Source organism: Macaca thibetana, chromosome 9, assembly GCF_024542745.1.
Source record: "Macaca thibetana thibetana isolate TM-01 chromosome 9, ASM2454274v1, whole genome shotgun sequence".
In the NCBI taxonomy this organism is placed as follows: domain Eukaryota; kingdom Metazoa; phylum Chordata; class Mammalia; order Primates; family Cercopithecidae; genus Macaca; species Macaca thibetana.
In genome coordinates this window covers 86386717-86401606 of record NC_065586.1, presented here as the reverse complement: position 1 = coordinate 86401606, position 14890 = coordinate 86386717, and the positions used below count along the sequence as shown (strand labels likewise).

At 35.7% G+C, this 14890-nt stretch overlaps 1 protein-coding gene across 1 annotated transcript in view; it reads right to left on the bottom strand.

Annotated features, from left to right (window-relative positions):
• Positions 1-12054, bottom strand: part of RPP30 (ribonuclease P/MRP subunit p30) — a 427811-nt gene extending 415757 nt beyond the window's left edge. The window contains exon 1 of the mRNA XM_050805762.1: positions 12051-12054. The gene's annotated coding sequence lies outside the window, so the exon portion shown is untranslated. The remainder of the gene's footprint in view (positions 1-12050) is intronic.
• Positions 12055-14890: the final 2836 nt, after the last annotated feature.

Genomic DNA, 14890 nt, shown 5'->3' with positions numbered 1-14890 from the left:
TGAAGGCCCTGACTAGATCCTGCTGAGGAGTCCTGGCCAAAAATCTATGTTTGATATTTCAGGCTCAACCACAGGCAATGACAAAGGCTTTACCGGGCAAACCCCTCTGAGGAAAGTTGCCCTCCCCAGACTTGGGGCATACCCAGTGCAATCCAATCTTTAAAGAGAATTGCATTCAGGAACTCAGATCCTCCTAATGGCTCATGTTCTTAAACTTATTTGCATTCCTAACCTAGGTGTCCTCATTCAGAAGTTTCTTTATCTGAGGGCTTCCTGCTGGAGCTTTCTTCGGGTGCTTCTGCTTAAGCTTTCTTATGAGTGGAGTGGGAGGAAAGCTTAAGAAACCGTTCCCTCCTCTGACTCCATACTCTTCTACTCCTAGCTCTCCCCCTCCCACTCCAACCTCCTGCTCCAGGGTTCGTAATTCTACTGGAGATTTTTGTTTGGGGCTTCCTCAATAGTGAGCTGACCCCCATGTCTGTCCTCATTCACTGACCCTCCACCAGTGCACCTTTCTGGGGAATTTAGAAGGCCTGGGTGAGTTGGCAGTTTCTTTGGTTTTGGCCTCTTGCTTATACTATTGCAGTAAGTGATTGAAGGCTTGATTGTTACTTCGATCTTTACTGCTGCTTTAATCAACTTCTCCAACAATGGGTAGCTGAGTTCTCTATCCAGCTCAGCTGAGTTTCCGACATTGTTATTCCAGGTCATCCAATGGTTTTGTTTAAAACATCTTATGTAAAATCTCTTCTAGTTTAAAATTCTTAAAGTGGTTTCTTTTTCCTGTGTTGAACAATTGTCCCTGCGGAATTTGTTACCTTTAATTTGAGCTATTTGGTCTTAGTGGTCAAGCAGGTATTGTAGGCTGGAAAGGTCATCCTTGTCATGCCATGACAACGATCTGATCTTTGATAAACCTGACAAAAACAAGCAATGAGGAAAAGATTCCCTATTTAATAAATGGTGTTGGGAAAACTGGGTAGCCATATGCAGAAAACTGAAACTGGACCCCTTCCTTACACCTTATACGAAAATCAAATCAAGATGGATCAAAGACTTAAAGCTAAGACCTGGGACCATAAAAATCCTAGAAGAAAACCTGGGTAATACCATTCAGGACATAGGCATGGGCAAGGACTTCATGTCTAAAACACCAAAAGCAATGGCAACAAAAGCCAAAATCGACAATTGGGATCTAATTAAACTAAAGAGCTTCTGCACAGCAAAAGAAACTACCATCAGAGTGAACAGGCAACCTACAGAATGGGAGAAAATTTTTGCAATCTACTCATCTGACAAAGGGCTAATATCCAGAACCTACAAAGAACTCAAACAAATTTACAGGAAAAAAACAAACAACCCCATCAAAAAGTGGGCACAGGATATGAACAGACATTTCTCAAAAGAGGACATTCATACAGCCAACAGACACATGAAAAAATGCTCATCATCACTGGCCATCAGAGAAATGCAAATCAAAACCACAATGAGACACCATCTCACTCCAGTTAGATGGTGATCATTCAAAAGTCGGGAAACAGCAGATGCTAGAGAGGATGTGGAGAAATAGGAACACTATTACACTGTTGGTGGGAGTGTGAATTAGTTCAACCACTGTGGAAGACAGTGTGGCAATTCCTCAATGATCCAGAAATACCATTTGACCCAGCAATCCAATTACTGGGTATATACCCAAAGGATTATAAATCACGCTGCTATAAAGACACATGCACACGTATGTTTATTGTGGCACTATTCATGATAGCAAAGACTTGGAACCAACCCAAATGTCCATCAATGATAGTCTGGATAAAGAAACTGTGGCACATATACACCATGGAATACTATGCAGCCATAAAAAAGGATGAGTTCATGTCCTTTGCAGGGACATGGATGAAGCTGGAAACCATCGTTCTCAGCAAACTATCACAAAAACAGAAAACCAAACACCACATGTTCTCATTCCTAAGTGGGAGTTGAACAATGAGAACACATGGACACAGGGAGGGGAACATCACATACTGGGGCCTACTGGGAGATGGGGAGCTAGGCGAGGGATAGCATTAGGAGAAATACTTAATGTAGGTGACGGGTTGATGGGTGCAGCAAACCACCATGGCACGTGTATACCTATGTAACAAACCTGCACATTCTGCACATGTACCCCAGAGCTTAAAGTTTAATAAAAAACAATTTAACTGCTCAATGGGTAAGAGAAACATCATGTAGTATTCCTATTCATTGATAAATGAATAGTATAGAGCAGTATTTCCCATGCTGTGAGACCTATACCACTAGGAGCATTTGGGTTGATTTTAGGTGGAATGCAAAGTAATTTTCCTTTCATTAGTTATGTTTTAATTTGAAAATGTTTTCAGAAATGTAACTATTAAAAAAGTGAATGAATTTTGAGAAAAATATTAAGTAAATCATAACAGAGAAGAAATATTGGTATGGCAAAATCTTGATGGTGGTCCAATACAATTGTTGATATACAATAGACAATAACTGTTAATATTTAGACACCCTAGAGCTTACCTCAGGTTGAGATCTATGTTCCTCCTATCTTCTGCTGCCCCTTCTACAAAATGACATGTTGATAGGAGAGCAAGGTGACAGGAAGGTGTGTCAGTGAGAGAGAGAAGCAAATATATAATTGGCACCAAACAGTATGCAGCAGAGGTCCCAGGGCAATGACATGCTCAGGCTCACGAGTTGGGTCTTGCATCAGAAAGTGAAAGGAATATCATATTCTCTACTTTCTTGATAATTAATCAAAATAAATTTGTCATTTGATTCCTTCTTGTCCTGTGGCAACTATTGTGCTATTTACGTGAAGAAAATAAATGAGTCCTAGATTTAAAAAAAATAAATAAACATAATGCAAACAGAAAAAGGACATTAGCTAAACATTAAGGAAATATGAATAAAATGCTGACTTTAGCTAATAAAATATATGACTATTGATTCACTAATAGTTAAAAAAGGACAATGTATAATGAAAAAGCTGACTCCATATGTTGATGGTTTGACTGATGATGACTTTTAAGCATTACTTACCCATCTTCCCCTTCTGCCCCCAATCTGGGCAAGTTAATAATAAAGCTTGGGTGTTCCCCTCTTTAGTACTACTGGTAGATTCAAATCACATAAGCTCCCATCCCTAGGCAGGAATGCTCACCTTGGCCCAACACTTTAACCATAATAAAAATTCTAAGAATGGGTGGGTAATGTCACCAACATGGTGGAATAGGAAACTTCTGACTTTCCCTGATGCTGGGAAAGAAATCTCAACACCCAGGTTCTTTGTGTAGAGAGGAAGACCTGGACCTCACGTAGAGGACCCACACCTTAAATTTCCCCAAGGTATGGTGATTGATTCACAAACTTTAGAAATGCAGGGGATTAGACATGTCCATGCCTCTCTAGACAGTAGGAAAAAAAGTGGAAGTTTATACATGTGCATAAGCACTGCTAAGGACTTTATCCCCTTGGGAACACTAAAGAGAAGGAGCTTTAAAAAGCCCACAGCTCTCTGTTTCCCCCCAAGTCCACTTGAGAGGGATTTACAAAACACCTTTCCAGTAGCTGGCTGGCGGCCTGGATTCTAACTAACTTGCATCCATGGAGGAGTTAAAGAGACAGTCAATTATTAATCCTCCTCTAGTTTGGGAAGAGTCTGCACTCACATCAAGGGTCTCAAATCCTACAACATTCACCTAAGGAATAGTATTTGAAATCTCTTAGCTCTGGGTGCCAAGGGACCAGTGTACACATGTCATTGTCCACCAGAGGGAAAAAAAGGGATTTAAAAAAATTTTTCTCTTATACAAGTCCAGTCTTGGAGAGATATAGGTGTATTATTTAAAGCACAGAAACCAACACAGAGAATCAAGGAACATGAAGAAACAAGAGAATATATTCCAAAGAAAAGAGCAAGATAAGTCTCCAGAAATCAACTCAAATAGAGTAGAGTATGCAGTTTACCTGACAGGGAATTCAAAATAATGGTATAAAGATGTTCACAGTGGTCAAGACAACAAGGCAAGATGTCGATAACTTCGAAAAAGAGATAGAAAGCATAAAGGAAATACCAAATGAAAATAATCTATTTGAAGGATGCTATAACCGAACTAAAAATTTTAATAGAAGGGTTTAACATCAGACTTTATGAAGCAGAAGAAAGGATCACTGAAAATAAACCAATATGAGGAACAAAAGAAATTAAAAAGAGTGAAGATAGCTTAAGAGACCTATGGAATATCATCAAGTGGAACAGCTTATACATTATTGGCATGGAAGTAAAAGAAGAATGAGCAAAGAACAGAAAACACATTCAAAGAAATAATTGCAGAAAACTTCTCACATCTGGGAAATGAATTCTGGGAAAGGAATTAGAAAGCCAGATCCATCAAGCCCATAAGATATCAAGAAGATGAATTCAAAGAGACTAACACCATAACAGATCATAGTCAAATTTTCAAAAGTTAAAAACAAAGAGACAGCATTGAAAGCAGCAAGGGCAAAGTGAATTGTTCCATATAGAGTAACTGCCATAAGCTATCAACCAATTTACCACAGAAAACCTTGCAAGTCAAAGGGAGTGGGATGATAAATTCAAAATTCCGAAATAAAAAGATTGTCAACCAAGAATACTATACCAAGAAATCCTGCCTTTCAAAAATTAAGGGTTAAGAAAAAGTATCAAATAAAAGCTGAGAGAATCTATTACCACTAGACCTGGATTACAAAAAAATGCTGAAGTTTTTCAAGCTGAAGGAAGAGGATGAAAATTGATAACATAGAAATCATATAAAATACAAAATGCATGGTAAAATTAAGAAAGTACATTATCAAATTCAAAGCACTCTGATACTGTAATGGTGGTGAGAAAATCAATTATTAGTATATTTCTAGTATAAAGATCAATAGGCAAAACTATTTAAAACAACTAAAGTGACAATAATTTACTAATAGTATGAAAAGATGTAAAGTGTGACATCTAAAACATAAAATATGGGAGGAGATGGAATAAAAGAGGAGTTTGTATATGCAATCAAAATTAAGCTCTTACCAGTTTAAATTAACTTGTTATAAGATTTTTTATGTAAGCCTCACGGTGAACACAAAGCAAAAACTAACAGTAGACACACAAAAGTAAATGAAAAGGACCAAAACCTACCTGTACAGAAAACCATCAAATCACAAAGAATGCAAAAGAGGAAGAAGTGAACAAAGGATTACAGAAAACAACTAGGACAAACAATTAACAAAATTGCAGAAGTAAGTCTATACCTATTAAAAACAGCCTTGAGTATAAATAAATTAAGTTCTCCAAATACAAGATATAAAGTGGTAGAATAGATTAAAAAACAAGACCTAATTATATGCTACCTGTAGCAGACTCACTTCACCTATAGGGACAAACACAGACAAATTATGAAGGGGAGGGAAAAAATATTTCATGCAATTGAAAACCAAGAACTAGGTGGAATAGCTATATTTGTATCAGATAAAATAGACTTTAAGTCAAAAGCTTTATAAAGCGATGTCATTATGTAATGATAAAATTGTCAATTCAGCAAGAGGATATAATAATTGTAAACATATATGCACCAATACTGGAACAACAAGTATATAAAGCATGTATTATTAGATATAAAGGGAAAGGTAGACTGTAATCCAATTATAGTAGGGGACTTCTTCATTCCACTTTCAAAAATGGGAAAATACTTTAGATATATAATCAACAAAGAAACATCAGAGTTAGACTATATTCTAAGCCAAATGGTCCTCTGATATTTGCAAAACATTTGATCTAACAGCCACAGAATACACATTCTTCCCATTGGCACATGCAACATCCTCAAAGGTAACCGTATGTTATGGCACAAAGTAAGTCATAGCAAAGTTTTAAAAATTAAAATAATATCAAATTTCTGACCACAATGAGCTAAAATTAGAAATCAACAATTAGAAGAACTTTGTGAACTCTGTGAATACATGGAAAGCAAACAACATGCTACTAAATGATCAATGGCTCAATGAAGAAATTAAGATGAAAATTTTAAAAAATTTTTAAACAAATATAAGTGAATACAAAACATACCAAATCCTATGGTATACAGCAAAAGCAGGGAATTATGTAACAAAAATATCTACATAAAAAAGTAGTGATATTTCAAATAAGCAACCTAATGATGCACCTCAATGAACTAGAAAAACATAAAACTAACCCCAAATTAGTGGAAGGAAAGAAATAATAAAGATCAGAGCAGAAATAAATAAAATTGAGACAAAAATACAAAACATCAATAAAACCAAGAGTTTGTGTTTTGAAAAAATAAATAAAATCGACAAATCTTTAGCTAGACTAACAAATTAGCTAGACTAATTTTTCTTAAACTATTCAAGGAAATTGAAGGAGAGAATTCTTCCACATTAATTCTACAAGGCCATCATTACCCTGATAACAAAACCAGATAAGTCATAACAAAAAAAGAAAACTGCAGGTCACTATCCCTGATGAATGAAGACACAAAAATCCTCGACAAAATACTAGCAAACAGAATCCAACAGCACATTAAAAATATTATATACAATGATCAAATACAATTTGTCCCAGGGATGTATGGATGATTTAATGTAAATCAATAAATGTGACAAATCACATCAACAGAATGAAGGACAAAACCCAAATATCAATAATGCAGAAAAGGCATTTGATAAAATCCAACCTCTCTTCATGATGAAAACTCTCAGTGAATTAGATATAAAAGAAACATACCTCAAAACAAGAAGGCCAAATACGAAATACCTACAACTAACATCAGCCTACCTGGAGAAAGTTGAAAGCCTCTTCTCTAAGAGCTGGAGAAAAACAAGAGTGGAGAAAACAAAACTTTTACTACTTTTATTCAACATAGTACTAGAAGTCCTAGCCAGAGCTATTAGGCAAGAGAAAGAAACAAAGGATATCTAAATTGGAAAGAAGAAAATCAAATTGTCACTATTTGCAGATGACATGCTCTTATATTTAGAAAAAACATAAAGACTTCACCCCCGTCCCCCGCCCACACACACTGTTAGAACTAATAAATGAATTAAATAAAGTTACAGGATACAAAATCAACATACAACAATTAGTAATGTTTCTTTTTTTTTTAAATTTTTTTTTTAACAATTAGTAATGTTTCTATACCTCAATAGCAAACAAGTCTGAAAAAGAATTCAAGAAAACAATCATACGCTGATTTTGTATCCTCAAAGTTTGCTGAAGTTGTTTATCAGATCTTGGAGCCTTTGGGCAGAGACTATGGGGTTTTCTAGGTATAGAACCATATCTTCTGGAAATAGAGATAGTCTGACTTTCTCTCTTCCTATTTGGAAGCCCTTTCTTTCTCTTGCCTGATTGCTCTGGGTAAGATTTGTAGAGCTATGTTGGAATTAGATCTAGGAGAGGCGACAGTGGTCAGCTTTGTCTTTTTTCAGTTCTCAAGGGGAATGCTTCCAGGTTTTGCTCATTTAGTATGATGTTACTTGTATCATAAATGGCTGTTATTATTGTGAGGAGATATGTTCCTTCAATGCCTAGTTTGTTGAGAGTTTTTAGCATAAAAAATATTGAATTTTATTGCCAGTCTTTTCTGCATCTATTGAGATGATCATGTAGTTTTGTTTTTAGCTGTATTTATGTGGCAAATCACATTTGTTGAATGGTATATGTTGAACCACCTTGCATCTCAGGAATGAAGCCTACTTCATCATGGTGGACTAGCTTTTCAATATGCTGCTTGATTTGGTTTGCTAGGATTTTTTTTTTTTGAGGATTTTTGCATGTATGTTTATTAGAGATGTTGGCATGAAGTTTCTTTTTTTGTTATTGTTGTCTCTCTGCCAGGTTTTGGTATCAGAATGATGCTGGCCTCACAGAATGAGTTAGGGAGGAGTCCCTCTTCCTTAGTTTTTTTGAATAGTTTTAGAAGGATTGGTACCAGCTCTTCTTCGTATGTCTGGCAGAATCTGACTGTGAATCTGTTTGATCCAGGGCTTTTTCTGGTAGGTAGGCTTCTTATAACTGATTAAATTTCATAATTCATTACTGATCTGTTCAGGGTTTAAATATCTTCCTGATTCAATCTTGGGAGGTGGTATGTTTCCAGGATTTTATCCATTTTTTTTGTTGATCTTCTAGCCTATATGCATTGATGTGTTTGTAATAGTCTCCAATGGCCTTTTGTATTTCTATGGTGTTGGTGGTGATGTCCCCTTTGTAATTTTTGATCATGTTTATCTAAATGTTCTTTTTGTTCTTGATTAATCTAGCTAGTGGCCTATCAATGTTATTTATGGTTTTGAAGAACCATTTTTTTATTTTATTGATCTTCTCTATGGTTTTGCACATCAATTTTGTTTATTTCAGCTCTAATTTTGTTTTTATTTTCTTCTGCTAGTTTCAGAATTGGGTTGCTCTTGTTTTCCTAGTTCCTCTAGGTATGATGTTATGTTGTGAATTTGAGATCTTTCTAACATTTTTATGTGGGAGTTTAGTGGTATAAGCTTTCCTATAACACTGCTTTAGCTGTGTCCCAGAGATTCTGATATATTCTATCTCTGCTTTCTTTAGTTTCAAAGAATTTCTTGATTCCTGTCTTATTGTTTACCCAAAAGTCATTCAGGAGCAGATTATTTAATTTGCATTTAATTGTATAGTTTTGAGGGATCTTCTTGGTATTCAATTATATTTTTATTGTGTTGCATTCTGAGAGTGCGGTTGCCATGATTCTAGTATTTTTAAAAAAATTATTGAGAATTGCTTTACGACTGAGCATGTGCTTGATTTTACAGTATGTGCCAAGTGCAAATGAAAAGAATGTATACTAAGTTGTCTAGAGGAGTGTTCTGTATATGGCTGTTAGGTCCATTTGGTGAGGTCTCAAGTTTAGGTCCCAAAAATATTTTATAGTTTTCTGCCTCGACAGTCTGTCTAGTACTGTCAGTAGGGCATTGAAGTCTCCTATTATTTCGTGGTTTGTAAACTTTCTTCATTTGTCTCTAAGAACTTGTTTTATAGATTTTGGTGCTCCAGTGTTCTGTGCAAATATATTTAGGATCATAAAGTCTTCTTGTTGAGTTGAACCCTTTATCATTATGTAATGCCATTCTTTGTCCTTTTTGATGACCATTGGTTTAAAGTCAGTTTTGTCCGAAATTAGAATAGCGACCCCTGCTTTCTTTTTTCTTTTCTATTTGTTTGATAGAGCTTTCTCCATCCCTTTACTTTGAGTCTATGGGTGTTATTGCATGTGAGATTGGTCTCTTGAAGACATTGTACAGTTAAGTCTTGCTTCTTTTTCCAGCCTGCCTCTATGTGTCTTTTAAGTGGGATGTTTAGCCCATTTATGTTCAAGGTTAATATGTACATGTGCAGATTTGATCCTGTCATTATGTTGTTAGCTAATTGTTATGTAGACTTGATTGTGTAGTTGCTTTGCAGTGTCAATGATCTCTGTACTTCTGTATGTTTTGTAGTGGCTGGTAATGTTTTTTGTTTCCATGTTTAGCACTGCTTTAGGACCTCTTGTAAGGGATATTTGGAGATAACAAATTTCCTTAGCATTTGCTTGTCTGAAAAAAAATTATTTCTCCTTTTACTTATGAAACTTAGTTTGGCTGGATATAAAATTCTTGGTTATAATTTCTTTTTTTAAAGATCCTGAATCCTGCATATCATTCTCTTCTAGTTTGTAGGGTTTCTGCTGAAAGGTCCACTGTTAGCCCAATGAAGTTCTCTTTGTAGATGACCTGCCCCTTTTCTCTAGCTGCCTTTAATATATTTCTTTCTACTCTCTACTTCTATGGGACCTGGACCCTGGAGAATCTGATAACTGTTTGTCTTGGGGATGGTCATCTTGTATAATACCTTGCAGAAGTTCTCTGAATTTCCTAAATTTGAATTTTGATTTTTCTAGTGATGTTGAGAAAATGTTCATAAACATTATCCTCAAATATGCTTTTCATGTTGCTTGCTCTCTCTCTGTCTCTTTCAGGGACACAAATGAATGGCAGGTTTGGTCTCTTTACATAATCCCTTATTTCTTAAAGGTTTTCTTCATTCTTTTCTACTCTTTTTTCTTCATTTTTGTCTGAGTTGATTTGAGTAACTGGTCTTTGAGCTCTGAAACTCTTTCCTCAGCTTTGTCTATTCTGCTGTTAATATTTTCAATTACCTTATTTCAGCTCTTGAATCATTTTCTTGGGTTCCCTAGATTCCTTAAATCGGGTTTCAACTTTCTCCTGAATCTTGATGAACTTCATTACCATTGAGATTTTGAATTCTTGTCTGTCTTTTTAGCCATTTTTGTTTGGCTAGAAACCATTGTTGGGGAGCCATTGTGGTCATAAGGAGTAAGGAGACACTCTGGGTTTTTGAATTGCCAAAGTTCTTGTGCTTTTTCTTTCTTATCTGGTGATGTGCCCTTAACTGTGGTGTAATTTGAATATAGTCAATTTGCTTCATTTCTGGATATTTTCAGAACACTAAGGCTTTGTGCAGGATCTTTATTTGTGGCTACTGCAGCACTACTCACAATAGCCAAGATATGGAAACAATGTGACTATCCATCGATAGGTAAATGAATTTTTAAAATCTAGTACATATACATAATGAAATATTATTTGGCTATAAAAAGAATGAAATTCTGTCATTTGCAATGAGCCTGGAGGACATTATGTTAATTGAAATAGGCCAGCACAGAAGATAAGTATCCCATGTTGTCACTCATATGTTAGAGCTAAAAAAGTAGATCCCAGAGAAGTAGAGAGTAGAATAGTGGTCACCAGAGGCTGGGAAGGGTAGGGGGAAAGGATGGGAAGAAGTTGGTTAATGGGTACAAAATTATAGTTAGATAAGTTATAATGTTCTGTAGCATAGGAGGGTGACTATAGTTAACCATAATTTATTGTATATTTTAATATAGCTAGAAGAGAGGATTTTGAATGTTCTGAGCACAAAGACATGATAAATATTTGAGGTGATGGTTATGCCAATTGCTCTTATTTGATTATTACACACTGTAGACATGTATTGAAATGTCAGATGTATCCCATATACATATGCAATTATTATGTATCAGTTTAAAAAATCTCAAGCCTGTCTCCTTTTCTGGCTATTTAAGCCATTTGAAACTATTTTGGGAAGGCTCCCTTGCTCTTTGAAAAAACACCTCATTATAGAAAATATTTTCATAACCTCTTGGGGGGCGATGTGTGTGTGTGTGCATGCATGTGTGACATCATTGGTCTTGACATCCAAATCAAATTTTGGGCAGGGATTCATCCTGTTTCTATAGGGTGGCAATTAACACCATCCTAATGTAAGATGTTAACATTAGGGAAGATTGGGTGGTGGGTATTCAGGAATTCTCTTTCTTTGCAATTTTTCTGTAAATCTAAAACTGCTCTAAAAGTTTATTTTTAAAAAGTCATTGCATGATAGTTCAAGATGACACAGGTATAAAATAACTCTGTCTTTGGGGTCCATGACGACTTCTAGGTGAGTCTGTTTCTTGAAGAAACCATGTAGTTTTGCCAGAAAACTGTTTGCCTAGGCATAAGTAAGATTAAGTTTAAGCCAAATTTCACTGTAGAGTAAATTGGGTTTCCTGGTGATTTACTTTCATTAGACAATTTTATTTTAGCAAAGCAGATAATAGATTTGTATTTTTTTCCTGAATCAGTCATGGAGATGGCAATTTTAGAGAAATGGTTACCCCTTGCATAGCCATTGCACTTTGATCTGAAATAGTAATAACCTTATGATTATTGCTCCAAAATGTCTAAAACATAACTCATAAAACACACTTGATTTGTGCTGGCTTTATAAAGGGCATGTGTACAGAGCAGAAGTCTAATTATTAGACTGAATAAATTGCTTTCATGACACATTACTTATATTTCTAATAGTACCTATGTATTTGCAGCTTGTTTAATAATAAGGTAATCTTACACACTAATACCCGGAGAAGTACTAAGCCCCTTCTCGGCATTATCCCCTTTAATCCTCACAGTACATCAGAGAGGGGTACACTGGTTTTTAAATGAGAAAACTAAAGCCTAGTAGAGGCTAAGGAACTTGCTTAAGGTCTCTCAGATCATAAGCCACAAAGCTGGATTCAATTCTAGATCTGTATGACTGTAGACCCTGAGCTTTCCCCAGTAGAGTATAGCACTTGTTATTTACACACCAATGCCCCTCAACTAAGCTTGAATTCCTTAGGAGTGAGAAATGTGTTTTATTCATTTTTGGATCCCCAGATGTAATTTAGACCCACACCTGAAAAAATCTACACTATATTTATTCTTCCTTTTCCTTTAATACATAAGTTTGGTTACTCAATCACATATAAGAATAATCCTCTTAATTGTTTTTAGCTGCTCAAGTAATCATAATTATTATGGGGAATTAATACAGACAGAATACTTTGCTTACAGAATTATATAGAAGAAAAAACTCATTCTTGATGGTATATGCTACTGAAATTCAGTTGTGTTGTTGCCCTAAATTATAGCTTAGCAATCACTTTTTCCTCTGCTGGGAAAGCCATTCTTGACCTGCTTCCAAAAACTCTGGTAGAGGACAGCATACAAGAGCTCTTGTGGGAGAGCATGCAACATTATTATTGTTTGTCTCTGGATTCTGGATTATGATCTTGCTACCTAAAATATAAGCCCCTTAAAATTGCTGTTAGATACCAGATAGCTCTCCATTATGAAGCAGTGTAGTATGTAATAACGATTTTATAAGTTAAAATATTTCTATATCAAGAGCCATGAGGTTAACATAACGAGAACTATATGTCAGGTTCTGTGGAATTGTTTGTACTCTATCCTGATAAAATGAATCTGGCATGAAGTACTATTCTTTCTTTATCTGAATAAGTGCTTTATCATCACAGGTATGATGTGGATTAGATCTTGCTCTCTTAACATAATCAAAAGAAGACACTTCCTTTGTTGCAGCTAGTAATGTTCTAAGTGATGTGCTGCTTTAGATTTGTGGAGGCCTTTCAAACAAATCCAGGTCATGTTCTTTTGTCTGTGGGTTCTCTCTCTGGCTTTGCATAGGGTGGAAAGTCATTGCAATTCTTTCATCAAATTGAATTAAATTGCTTAAGTCTTTGTAAGCTGTATGAACTCAGATATCCTTGTGCAATTACAGTGTTCAATATTCAGGACTCACAATAAGGAAAGTACCTGGTTTGAATGGGAGCTAGGTCATGAGGGAGCAGTGCAGGCATGAAGCTAAAAGCCCCCATTTCTAGTCTTTGTTCTGCTGCTAGCTCACTCTGTGACCCTGGTCAAGGCCTTTTACTTCTTGGAGAACTGGATTCCTCTTATGTAAAGTGGGGAAGGTGGTGCAGGTAATCTCTGAACATATTTTATAGCTTTAGAATTGCATTGTAGGAGTGAAGTTCTTCTCATATGGTCTGCAAGAACTTTATACTCTGATTTCATTAATAATAAGTCTGAATTTCTGTAGTTCTGAGTTCTGGAGGTAACACAATTGTCTGAAAATAATTTATGTCCTTAGATTTCAATTTGGGGAGATTTATATTAGGAAAAAATGTTTAATTTGGTCTTGTTTACAATTTTCATGGAAGTATATAAATAATAAAAGGAAATCAATAGCAAAAAGGTATGTGAATCTATTAGGTTCAACTCCTTCCCCCCAAAAATTTTTGGCTCAATGAAGAGTCTACCTATTTACTTAGTTGATTTTCTGCCGCTGAAAAACATTTTAAGGCTGTTGCTCAACTACTGCTTCCACAAGTGCCTGTTTTGGAGGTGTATCTTGGGTTCTTTATTCCCTGACTTGAAGAAATAGATTTACCTGATGAAAGGGCATCATAGAAAGCACCAGACCGTGACATGGGTGTGGGAGTATCATAGAGGTAAGGGTAAGGGGAGTTGGATAAATGAGTGATTAGAAAGGATTTTGGAGGTGCTGATGGGATTTGAAAGTGAGCTTTTATTCAAGATAGGGGAATAGTAAATCAAATTTTTATCTTTGACTATGTCCTTGGGTAGGCAATAGTCTGGACAGGTACAGCTAACTCTCAGCCTGAGGAATTCCAGAGCATTCTGGCATTTCTGCCCAACTAAACACAAGTAGTGTTACTGTCAATGATAAAGAGATAAAAGAGTTCTCCTCCTTCTTCCGAGACTTAGAACATGCTTTAATGCTATGGAAAGCTGGGAAACTGAACACAGGTGTAAATGTTAAAATTATAATGGCTGACATTTATCAAGAATTTTCTGAGCTCTTGGAACTGTGCTAAATTCCTTTTGTGTATTATCTCATTTCATTTATGTATTCATTCATATTTATTCAATATTTATTCAACAGCTACATGCCAGACACACTTTTGATACTTAGAACATAGGAATGAACAAAATATAAGAAATCCCTTTTTTTCATGGACTTTATACACAAGTCAAGTACCCATTAATATAAGGGTGAAGAGGGACATACAATAAATATATTTCTAAGTTATATAATACATAAAGTGATGGAAAGTACTTGAAGAAATTAGAATTCGAAAGTTAGGAAATATTGCATATGTCAATATATACAAATAATTTTAAATATGGTGGCTAGGGAAGTCCTGATTGAGAAGTTGACATTGGAATCAAAGGCTGAAGGAGATAAGGAAGCAAGCCAAGCAAACATCTGGGGGAAGAGACTTCCAGGCAAAGGGAAAAGCAACTGCAAAGATCCAAAGGAAGAATTGTGCTGTATGGTTAAGAAATAGTGGGGAGACCAGTGTGGCTGCAGCAGCAAGGGTATTAGGATAGTATCATAGGAAATAAGGTCATAGAAGAAGGGGTC